We start from the raw sequence: 12,590 nt of genomic DNA, 5'->3' as shown, positions 1-12,590 counted from the left end.
TTTCAACATTTCTGTCCTTGATAACAAGTCTTTTAAGCTATCAAATTACAACTAACTTGCTACTACTAAATGTTAAATGTTGATAATCCACCGAAGTTTCTTACTTTAAATGCATGTACAAGGGGTTGCCAGGGGAAAGGCAGGGATCCTTTATCAGTTCCCAGCACCTGGAGTACCTGGCTCCTGGTGTGCCTTTAATAAATATTTGGTTAATAAATCCTCTCAGTAAAATGAAATCAAAGAAGATGGTCCTTTGAGTTTACTTGGAAGAAATTATTTTTCATATGCTACAAGCAGCTGGATTCTGTTCACTGAGGATTCTGATCTTGAAATCCGATTACTCAGTCTGCCATCTGCCACTCTCTTTCAGAGACCTGCAACATATCAACAACTGCATGGTTCTGTTTCAGAACTCCACTAATCTTATCTTAGACGAGGCAGGAGGTAAGTGTTTCAGTAACTAAATTTATCTTAGAGATTAAGTAGATTTTATTTTTTGTTTTGTTTTGCTGTTAGAAGAAAGCACACAGAAGTCCCAGCCTGTACTAAGTACGTACTCTGAAATGCTGAGCCCTCCCTTCTAGAAGATCAGACAGACGGTAATTTAACCATTAATTCAGGAATGGCAGAAAAAGGACAACAGGGCAAGCTAGAGAGGAAGGAGAACATTCTACCTCCCCAAGAACAGGTGCTCCAACCCATGGAAATAAGGAAGTAGATTTACTCCTATGGCTTATAGTCAGCCTTCCCCATTGGGTGACACTACTATAGACCCAGTCTGTAACAAGCCACCATCTCATAGAACCTGTTGTCATCTTCAGGTCCTAAGAAAGCCTTAGCCATGTGCACGGGTCATGGTAGGGTCCAAGGCAGAATCAGGGAAGAAAGGGACAGAGAATTAAATGACAGCTTGCCCCTGTCTCTACGGCCGTCACACATTGTGGGAAGGGTGGTCATCTAACCCTTTAGAAAATGTTTCTTTCTGAACCCAAGATGCATATCTACAAGGTCCATGGGCTGAGAACCAGTAGGGAAATGCAAATTTGGAGTAAGTATTTAGGGGAAAAAAATCTAATAAAAGTAAATTTTAATAAGATCAAATGGAGAAGCTTTAGCAGCTGCAATTTACTTTCTTGGACTCATGGACGGTTCTTTATTACAGGAGTTTTCTACTGGGAATTCTGATCTTGAAATCTGACAGTTCAAAGCCTTCCTCACTTGGGAAAAGCTGCTATAGCCTTCAAGACTCTGGATTCCTGCAACAAGCCAGTGCAGAGCACTTGTTGGCAAAACACTCTGACATTTATTCTGCAGACATCCACCCCACAGTAATGATGGAACTGGAACATCTCATGACTTGGCTCTTCTGTTCAGTGCACTTTTTGTGCTGAAGAGGCTGGCCACCAGCAGAAACCAAGTTAGGTCCTTATCACATAAGGCTGAGAACACAGGAGGATCCCAAGAGACAAACAACTTTTAGCAGGGTGTTGGTTAGCCAAGATCTAAAAGGCTTCTCTTTATATCATTTAAGAGGATTTTAAGTTGTGAGAGCAGTAACAGTGGAAATAAAAATAAATGTAAGAAAAATCCCCATTCAGTCCCACCAGATCAACAAATCAAACTGACTTTATGTTTCTGTGTTTCCTCCTGGCAAATGGATGATATTTATTTCACTGAGAAAGGTGAAATGGGTAGCAAAGTAATATTTTAGTTCTCAACTGGTCTAGAGCTGAATAATGTCCCCAATGCCCTGAGAACGCCCAGAAGGCTCATAGACTCCATGCAGGAGTCCCAACAGGAAGCCCCAAACAATCCTCAGTTGATCTAAACTAGGGAAGTCATATATTCAGGAGTCACAAAGTCCTGAGTTCAAATCCTGACTTTGTCCCTTAGTAGCTGTGTGGCTTAGATAAGCATCCTCACTTCCATCACCCTTTTTCCTCCTATGTCCAGTGAGGTCTGCATGGATGTTGAAATATGTGCAGAGTACCCGGACCAAATACCTGTTATAGCCTGAGTTGTGTCCTCCCAAAAAAAGATGCTGAAATCCTAACCCTTAGTTCCTCACAATATGACCTGACCTGGAAACAGGGTCTTTGCAGATGTAATTAATTATAATGAGGTCATACTGGGATAATCTGAGTAGTATCCACATGAGAAGACAGCCATGTGAAGACAGACACACAGGGAGAATTCCATTGGACGCTGAAGGCAGAGATTGGAGCTGCACAGCCACGAGGAATCTCATAGATTTCCAGCCATCACCAGAAGCAAGGAAGAGGCAAGAAGGGATTCCCCTACAGTCATCAAGGAGCTTGGCCCACTAACTTCCTGATTTGGAACTTCTAGACTCCAGAACTATTGTTCTGTTGTTTTAAGCAACCCAGTTTGTGGTTCTTTCTTACGACAGCCCTAGGAAACTAATGCACTGCCCAACTCAGGGAGACTTCCTATGGTCCACGTACATGCACTTGAAGAGTGAGAGAGCTTCCAATGTACAACATACAACAGTCTTTCTGTACCCAACGTGGATTTCATAACCAAGCTCTATGTACTAACTGTTAACATTATTTATTTTACCTATTGCCCTAGCTTGTCAATAATCTAAGTACAGGAAAAGACAAATTCAGGGAAGAGGCACCCATTCAAAGTCTACATCACTTGCTTAGATGGAAAAATATTAAGACTTTAGAAGAGTAAACACCTTAAAATTCCCCTGAAAGGACTCGTATCAAATATGGATCAGTAAGAAAAAGATAATACAATGAAATTAGTATATACAAAATACACAAATAGGCAGTTTGCAAAGGATTACCCAATAAACACATATTAGTGATTTAGGAACTGCAAATAAAAACTACAGTGGAATACCACTAACTATACACCAGATAGTTAAAATTTAAATAGAATACCTCACAATTAAAATTTAAATACAGTTTAATGACTCAGAACACCAAGTGTTACAGAGAATATGAAGTAAGTAGAATTTTCAAACACTGCTAGAGGGAGTGGAAAAGTGGCACACTCAAGCTGTATTTCTACAGCTGAACATACAAATAAATGTCTCATGAACTAGCAATTTCATTCCTAGATACATCCCCAAAAGAAATGCATATGTATGTATTACCGAAAAAGTCACAGGATGTTCACAACAGCAGTATGGATAACAGTCCAAATCTGGAACATCCCAGAGGTCAAAAATAAACATATTACATGGCAGCCCGGGTGGCTCAGCAGTTTAGCGCCGCCTTCAGCCCAGGGCCTGATCCTGGAGACCAGGGATCAAGTTCCATGTCAGGCTCCCTACATGGAGCCTGCTTCTCCCTCTGCCTATGTCTCTGCCTCTCTCTCTCTCTCTCTCTCTGTGTCTCTCATGAATAAATAAAGTCTTCATAAATAAATAAATAAACAAATTACAAAAACAAAAGTGTGGAACGTATAGAATTGCTCTTGCCATGAAAACGAATGAAGTAATGCCACATGAAAAACATGGATGAATTTTGCAAACATTGTATTAATATTTCATTCCAATTTTAGTATATGTGCTGCCAAGGCGAGTACAACACTATTAGTATAAAGAAGCCAGCCACAAAAGTCATTGATTACATTTACATAAAATTTAAATACTGGCAAAACTGATATAGGATAAGTCACAAGTAGGAGCAGTGATTGAAAGAAGGACTTCTATGCTACCTCTTGATCTGGGCAGTGGTTACTCAAATGTGCTTGCTTTGTGGTTATTCATCTGGTTTGACCCTTATAATTTTTGCACTTTTCTGTCTATAGCTTATACTGAAACAATAAAAGTTTATTTTTAAAAATGAAAAAGAAAAAAAAAAAAGATTTTCCCTCTAAGGGGAGGTGGGGGAGAAAGTCTCCTGCATGGAAGCTGGTGGAGCGTGAGCTCTTGATAACTTCCTTGTGATCAACATGAACACAACGTTTATTCGAAGAAGTTCCTACAATAGCCAAAGTTACAGCTACCATGGTTCACATTGGTCACAGAGTCACGCTCTGTGAGGAACAGGCCCACTTCAATGTGGGGGGGTAGAGGGCTTTCACTGCTGCTGGCACATGGCCAGGCCCCCAGGCCCCGCACAGACACTGGAGTCCTATGAGCCTTCTTGGGGCCTGGCCTGGGCATTTCTAAGAGCCCTCAAGGGGTCTCACATGCAGACAGGTGGAGGGCTGCTGGCAACGCATTTTCCAGTTGCTCGTTCAAATCCTTTCTACTCCACAGAAACCTGCAGGACCCCTCACATGAAGACCCCACCAGCCAATGGGCCTGAAGGGACAGGGAAGCAAGGAAAGTAGGACACAAACAACTCTACTCAGATTCCTTCATATCAGTCACCTGGTGCTTACCTCCCTACGGACTGAGAAGCCCACATGTCCTCTCCACCCCATGTGCCCCGTCTCCATCTGTCATGTTGCTCCCTTCCAGTCAGCCTCTGAAGAGACCCAAGCCCTCCATTCATGTTCCTGACTCCTTTCTTCCTGGATCTGCTTGCATCAATGACCCCTTTTAAATCTCTGAAACTGCTACCTGAGTGGCTCAGTTGGTTAAGCATCCAACTTTAGTTTTGACTCAGGTCATGATCTCAGAGTCATAAGATCAAGCCCTGCGTCAGGCTCTACACTCAGCATGGAGTCTGCTTGAGATTCTCTTCTCCCCCTCTACCCTCTCCCTCGGCCCCTTCCCCCACCTGTATGCTCTCTCAGATTGATAGGTAGATAGATAGATAGATGATAGATAAGATAGATAGATAGATGATGATGATAGATAGATAGATAGATAGATAGATAGATAGATAGATAGATAGATAGATAAAAACAGGTGTTCCCTCCAATCTTTGGCTTCAATGCAGAGTAGTCTGGGGAGCTTCCAAAATATCGATGTCTGGGCCCACCCCCAGAGTCTGGTGTAATTGGTCTGGGATGCTGCCTGGGCACCAGCACTCTCACAGGCTCCCCTGTGATTCAGCTGGGCAGGCCAACAGAGAACCACCTTCCTAGGATCTTATCTTTCTCCCGATTCCTGAAGGCTCTTGACCTGCTATTTTGCCCTTGAGCTGCTGGTTTGTTTCAATACTTTCACCTTGAAAATTGCAGAAAAGTGAAACACACTTGCCACCCCCCTTTCTTCTTTACCCATTCCATCAGGCCTCCATCCAGACAATTCTTCTGTCGGGGGTCCTTGAAAGGATAACCACCATGTCTTTGACACATCACTCATTCTACTCAAGCCTTAGTTTTCTTATCTGTACAATGAGGATAATAATTCCCCCACACTGGTCATGTTAAGGACCAGATAAAACAAGGTGACATACATGAAGATGTCTCTCTCCACAAAATGACCCAAGTAGGCAAAGGACTTCTGGCTGCCCCTGGCCTCCCTGGTGCCTTTGTCAAGCAGGGGCTTGTCCTCATGTTCAGGGAACATCCCTGACTCCTGCCATAGCCAGCACGAAGGGGACAGAGGGGCAGGAGGCTCTATCATCTGAAAGCCAGATGGGACTAGCACAAAAACCCACACCTGCTGAGGGCCACCCTGACCCTTCTTAGCCACTGCTCCCAACACAAAGCATCTCTCACACACCCTCAAGAACAGGCCTTCCTAGGCTCTGATCTGCATCTGTCTACCTGTCCCACACATCTCAGGATTAGCCATGCGTTATTCTATAGGTTCTCAACCCTACCTGAGCACTGGAATCACCTGGAGAGATTTCAAATCCTAATCCAGAGATGCAAGAGGTGTGTGGTGTGGCCTGGGGTAGGGGTTACTGAGAGTTCTCTAGGATCCTGAATCACGACTTCTGACCTATTATTTGCACAATAAGCAGGGGCCTTCATTATCTGATGAAGCTGCTAAAGAGAACAGCAAGTGAAGGTAAGAATAAACCAATCCACAATAGCCAAGACATGGAAACAACCTCAATGTCCATCAACAGATGAATGGATAAAAGACAGGGAATTATTATTGTATTCACACACACACACACACACACACACACACACAGAGGAATATTATTAAGCCAAGAGAAATAAGGAAATCCTACCATTTGCAACATGGATGGGCCTTGAGGGCATTATCCTAACAAAGAAAGACAAACACTGTATGATATCACTTACATACAGAATCTAAAAGAAGCTGAACCCATTAAAACAGAGTAAATTGGTGGTTACCACAGGCTGGAGGGTGGAGAAACTGTGGAGACGTTTAAGGGTACACACGTGCAACTAACAAACAATTTCTGGAAAGCTTATGCACAGATAGTGATTATAGTCAACAATACTGCATTATAAACTTCAAAGTTGCTAAGAGACTAGATCTGGGGTGTTCCCACCAGAAAAAGAAATAATAATTATGTGCCAGGATAGAGAAGTTAGCCAATACTACAGTGGTAATCATGTTGCAACTTATAAACATATTAAATCAGCACATTGTACACCTTCTACCATATTATATATCAATTACATCTCAATTTTTAAAAAATAAACCAATACACATTTAGGGGAAAACCACCTGTCAGTCTCCTTAGTAAAATAACTAAATGCAAAAGCACAGAAGGCCCTTGCAAGAAATGCCAATCTCAGCAAAAACACTGGATAAGCAATAAAGTCCCAGGAAAGCTCTAGACAGACCCAAGGACACAGTGGACAGCTGAGCCTTACCCACCATGGTAAATACGTGGCTTGCTGTCTGCTGTACCATGGCTACGTGGTTCCCAAAGATGTCAATGCTGCCATTGCCACCATCAAGACCAAGCGCAGCATCCAGTTTGTGGACTGGTGCCCCACTGGCTTCAAAGTGGGCATTAATTACCAACCTCCCACTGTAGTACCCAGTGGAGACCTGGCCAAAGTAGAGCGAGTTGTGTGCATGCTGAGGAACATCACAGCCATTGCTGATGCCTGGGCTCGCCTGGACCACAAGTTTGGCCTGATGTATGCCAAGCATGCCTTTGTTCACTGGTATGTGGCTGAGGGCATGGAGGAAGGAGAGTTTTCTGAGGCCGTAAGGACATGGCTGCCCTGGAGAAGGATTATGAGGAGGTCGGTGTGGATTCTGTTGAAGGAGAGGGTGAAGAAGAAGGAGAGGAATACTGAATACCATTCCTTCCAGCCCTGCAGCATGTCACACTCAGACCTTTAGCTTCAACGTTAGCTGACAGGCATTAAAGCTTTCTGATTAGATTGTCTTCAATTTTAACTGTGATCATGTCTTCTCCATGTGTACCTGTCACTTTTTCCATTGTGTCTCAAAGTAAAGGCTTTAAGAAAGAAAAAAAAAAAGGTTGTGTTACGAACCTAACACAAGCTTGCCCTCTACCAGGGTATGGGCTAAGGGCATATGGTCTTTGGAAAGAAGGCATTCAGAGGGGCATGTGCGCACGCGCGCGCACAAACACACACACACACACACACTTACATGTGTGGAAAACTTCTGAGTGAGGCCATTATGCCTTACAGCTCAGAAGCTGATACCTATTATTTTTTTTAAGATTTTATTTATTTTAGGGGCACCTGGGTGGCTTAGTAGTTGAACACTTGCCTTTGGCTCAGGGCATGATCCCAGGGTCCTGAGATCAAGTCCTGCATCTGGTTTCCTGCAGGGAGCCTGCTTCTCCCTCTACCCATGTCCCTGCCTCTCTCTATGTGTCTTTCATGAATAAATAGAATCTTTTAAAAACAAAGATTTTATTTATTTTAGGGAAAGAGAGTGCACACAAGCAGAGCAGGGTGGGGGATGGGCTCAGAGAGAGAGGGAAAGAGAATCTCAAGCAGACTCCGCACTGAATGCAGAGCCCCAACACAGGGCTCCATCTCAGGATCCTGAGATCATAACCTGAGCCAAAATCAAGAGTCAGACACTCAACTGACTTTAGCACCCAGACACTCTGCTGATCCCTTTTATTATAGGGAAATGCTAGCAATTCATTGAAGAGTTTTAATTTTTTTTTAACTTCTTAGCCTTTTTGAAATTCAGCAATCCAGAAATACTGCACTTACAAGTCACATGACACTGACCAGCCTCACCTAACAGAGTCTATGGCAGAGCAAACCTCCATCTGTCCTGATGGATACAGTAAAGCATCTTAAGTCACCAAGGGGCTCTTTTGAGAGCCTCTCTCAAGTCAGAGAAAAACAATTCCAAAGAGCATTACTGACAAAATACAAAGCAATACCCCTGTCTATCCTTTATAACATTATTATCAGCTGCGCCTATGGGAAAACAAGTCATTTCAGTCCCCCCACCTTCATATCCACCCCCCGCCTTGCTGTGGATATTGTTACTCCTGTCATCAGCTAACATGCATCACACATACAGCATGTGCCAGGGACTCCAACAAGCTCTTCCCACTCACCACCTCTGTTCAAGACTCTCTATGCTGGAAAAAAAAAAAAAAAAAAGACTCCCTATGCTGGGGTACCTAAGTGGCTTAGTCAGTTAAGAACCAACTCTTGATTTCAGCTCAAATCATGATCTCAGGATTGTGAGATCAAGCCCCACATGGAGCCCTGCCATGGGCAGATACAAAACTGCATATATATAGGAGCTCAATTATATAAACAAAATTCATGGATAAAGCTAGAAAATCAATCCAGAAAAGTTACCTGTAGGATTTGTGTTTTTTCTTTTTTCCCCTATATTTTTTCTAATTTTCTATAATAAGATTGTGGGAGAAAGCCTCACCACAAAATGTTTTTAATGTTCTGTTCTCTAATTTAAAGAATGAAATTACAACCAGAAATAATCTTTTTTTTATACTATATTGACTGTTAAGTCTACATGCCAAGGACAGCCAGCTCTTGTTGAGTATTATGTAAAATTGTACACAGAACCAAGATGCACTTTCAGACTAGTCAGGAGCCAGCCCAACTGTTAAAGGCTTTAAAATAACTTTTTTAAACAAAACAGAAACCCCGGATTTGGAAGATTGGTCCACCTGTGTTCTTCTCAGTGCACAGCTCACGTCAGCATGCTACAAGCCTTTCGTGGTAGTGCCAAGTGGTGGCTGAAGTGTAAAATGTGTTTTGCCACAGCCAGGAATAGAGACTTGCACTGCAGTGTGTGTCGGATGAAACATCAGACCCAGCAGCAGTGTTAACATGGGTATGTGAGTTGCAGCAAATGAAAGGTGAGAGGCACAGCAGAAGGTCAAGGCAGCACCCATGTTCACAAGAACACAGGTCAAGGCCTTGCGAACACATGAAACAGAGCAAGAGTCAGAGATTGACAGAAGTGCAAAAGGCACGCCAGCAAATGGTGTGAGAGCCAAAGTACAGCATGACGCCATAGCACTGATCGGCGGTAACTGTTGCTAAGGTGCTGAGCGACATCCTGGAAGGATTCAGAGTAGGCAGGACTCTGAACCACACTGGGATCCACCGCACTAAGTGTAGGAAGCATCTCAAGCATGCTCCAAAATCAGGGCAGAAGGCCAAGTAAAGTATACACCTCATTCTCAACTTGTCCCTTCACAATCTCTGAAAGATTTGTGCTTTTGAGTTTTGTTGTTTTAATGCTGTCATCCTAACCACTTCACCCTCCCTGTGTGGGTGTTACACTGTCAGTCCTGCAGGTCTACCTTATAAAAGAGAGAAGGATTCATTGCCCCAATAGACAACTAATTGTTTAGATTTAAGTGAGGTGCTCAGAGAGTTCTCCACAAGCCAAGAGAACACATTTCTCCCCCCACGGCCATGGGCCCTATATCTACCCAGCACTCACAAATATATGGTCAGAGGCTGCCAAAACCAGCAAGAAAGAGGAAGGAGAGGATTCACTATAATCTCCAACAATAGAAGAATAACTCAACCCTTTTTTCCTTTCTCTACTTACACTTAAGAAAATACTTTCATCATTATATTAATGCAGCATATAAGTGCTAGTGTGTCCAAGAAAAGTTCATTCAATATTCCAAGGCTCTATGAGAAATGCTTTCAAATTCCCTAAAAATAATTGCTATAGAATCCCAAGAGGGTTGGTTGCAGGCTAACCAAGATTTAAAAACTACCACATTTCTATTCCCCAAATCCATAAGATTCACACTAAAAAAACAACTCTTCAAATTTAAGGAAAAACTTCACGTTAGTTCAATATATATTCTGAAGGGGAAAGAACAGATCTGGCAAGGGTTCTAAGTAAACTCTCAGCTGACAGAAGGTGAGCAAGGGTTATTCCCCAAGAGAATTCACTAAAAGCAAGACTGAATTTGAGGATGTGGTCCTTTTTTTTTTTTGGTACACAGCCCAGGACTACCAGCTGCCAGTAATACTTGCAGATTATTACTTAGGAAGCTGGAAAAAAAAAATCCTATAATCAGAGAGTCACGAAAGGCCAAGTGGGCAAAATTCTTCTTCATTTGGAAACATGGCAGGACTTCCCTACACACCAGGACGGGACGAGTACTCCCCTACATGGGCTTGTGAGCAGAGATTCAGAGCCCTCACCTTGTCAAGGAAACCAAGCTCTTTAATACACAAACTATCTCAGAGATAAACAATACTGATCACCAAGGAATACATTCATGACATTTGTGCGTGAATTAATTTCCTCTGAGCAAATGATATTTTTATGCCTGTTTAAAAAACAAGTGGTCTCCCATGACAGATGCATTCATTATCCAAACAATCGAGCAGCCTTCCGGCCACTCCTCTGTCCAAAAGCCAAGAAGCGCAGTCGGCAACACAGCACCTCTGGAGCCCACGGGGCGCCCAGGGCCAGGGTTCAGATTCTGAAAACAGACTCCCACATTCCTGAACCTGCTATTCACAGCCACTCCCTCTCCAGGGTGGACAAAATGAGCAGTTAAAAAAATTGTAGAAAATGTCCCATTGTCCATGTCTTCTGTATCCAGACCTGAATAACAGCATTTTTACAGATTTATGAAGCTCCTGCAAAGTCAGAAACTTGAGAAAACAGACACAGAGATTTAAAAAAAAAAAAAAAAAAAGCTTCCTTGCAGAAGCCTTATTTCCACAAAGCAAGGCAGATTCTATTAGAATTTCGTTTATTTTAAAAATCCTTATTTGTTTCAAAAAAGTCCTGCCTTTACTTCCAGTAATCCTCTGAAAAAAGCAACCAAAACCACAAGCCCTCAAGATCAGAAATAAATCATGTCAGGCAATGTTTCCTGTCTTTTTACACCTAATAATAGTGTGAACTAGCTTGCAGATATGAAGTACAGCAGCTTTTATGGTGCAGCACTATGACATAGAGCCCAGAGTTTTAGGGATATCTAAATGCATTGTTTAAAAATGATCACCTAAAAAAACTTTTATTTTAATAAAATAAAAACCATCACCTTTCCCTAATACCAGAGTCAAGCAGAGTAACCAGAACATGTATGTTAAATTCAGAAACATCTCAAAACCTCATTTGAGTTTTGTTTTTTAAAGATTTCATTCATTTATTTGACAGAGCCAGCAAGCACAAGCAGGAGGAATGGAGGAGGGAGAAGGAGAAGCAGGCTCCTCACTGAGCAGGGAACCCGATGTGGGGGCTCGATCCAGGACCCCAAGATCATGACCTGAGCCAAAGCAAATACCTAACCAATTGAGCCACCCAGGTGCCCCCTCATTTGAGTTTATAATTCTTCCTTCATCCATCAGACATTTTAATTGCTGGCATTAATTACAATAGTTAATTAATTACAGGTAACAAACTTGAAATCCATCCTCTTCCCCTTTAGACACTATTAGGTTATAATGTCTTGAAGGTAAGAATTGTCTACCACAGCAACTCTGCTGTGCACATATGGACTTTCCATAAATACTTGTTGAGTGCTGCTGCTGACTTATCAGTTTTATAGAAAGAAAAAGTGCCCGCACTCTGGTATCAATACTTGACAAATCAGATGGCCATATCAACCTCAGTTTGCCAAATGAGGATACCAAGTGGCCTACATAAATCTTCATGTACAGATTGAGATAAAGCAGATGAAAACACTATGAAAAGTACAATATGCAAAAGTGCTGGATTATTATTATAGAGTAATAAGCAATAATTTTTTAAAAAATAGAAGTTTGGAAGAAAAAGGCATTATAAGCCAGCTGTTCTTTCTTGGGGAAAATGAACACTGACAACTGTAAATAATAAAGACAGACAAGGTCAATTGCAGACAATGACCAAGTCTTGAGGTGGGCACAGCAAGAGCCTTCTTGTTTAATTCTCTGAAGACAGTTCACTATGTCTGAGCAAGCAAAAATGATATCCATCGCCCCTTCTACTTTTTCATCCTCCTGTTTGCTTCCTCTCCTCTCTCAGATCAGAAAGACTCTCCCTATTCACCTGCTAGATGTGGCTAGTCCCAAAGACACGGGAACTGGAGGGTTTATTCCTCAGAGGTATTTGGAATTCTGGGTAAGAGCCAGAGACTTGGCACCCAAACTGGTAATAGTAAATCTTGGACCCAACCTGCCCCTAAAGAAGCAGACCTTGAAATGCCAGAAATTCTCAACTCACTTCACACACCACAGAGGGGATATGTCCACCATCTATGGAGAATAGGCTTGACCATGTAGAAAAGAAAGAGCTCTGTAGTCAGAATGACTCGGCAGGGGGTAGGGAGTGGGGGGTGGCA

At 42.4% G+C, this 12,590-nt stretch overlaps 1 protein-coding gene and 1 long non-coding RNA gene across 3 annotated transcripts in view; one reads left to right on the top strand and one right to left on the bottom strand.

Moving 5' to 3' along the window:
• The window catches only part of LOC140643088 (uncharacterized), a 28,517-nt gene extending 27,220 nt beyond the window's left edge, over positions 1 to 1,297 (top strand). The window contains exons 2-3 of the long non-coding RNA XR_012039493.1: positions 371 to 444; positions 1,163 to 1,297. This is a non-coding gene — a long non-coding RNA (uncharacterized lncRNA). The remainder of the gene's footprint in view (positions 1 to 370; positions 445 to 1,162) is intronic.
• TBC1D8 (TBC1 domain family member 8) overlaps positions 1 to 12,590 on the bottom strand; it is a 112,851-nt gene that overhangs the window by 81,915 nt on the left and 18,346 nt on the right. The window lies entirely within an intron of this gene.

This window comes from Canis lupus, chromosome 11 (genome assembly GCF_048164855.1).
Source record: "Canis lupus baileyi chromosome 11, mCanLup2.hap1, whole genome shotgun sequence".
In the NCBI taxonomy this organism is placed as follows: domain Eukaryota; kingdom Metazoa; phylum Chordata; class Mammalia; order Carnivora; family Canidae; genus Canis; species Canis lupus.
This window is presented reverse-complemented; position numbering and strand designations above follow the sequence as displayed.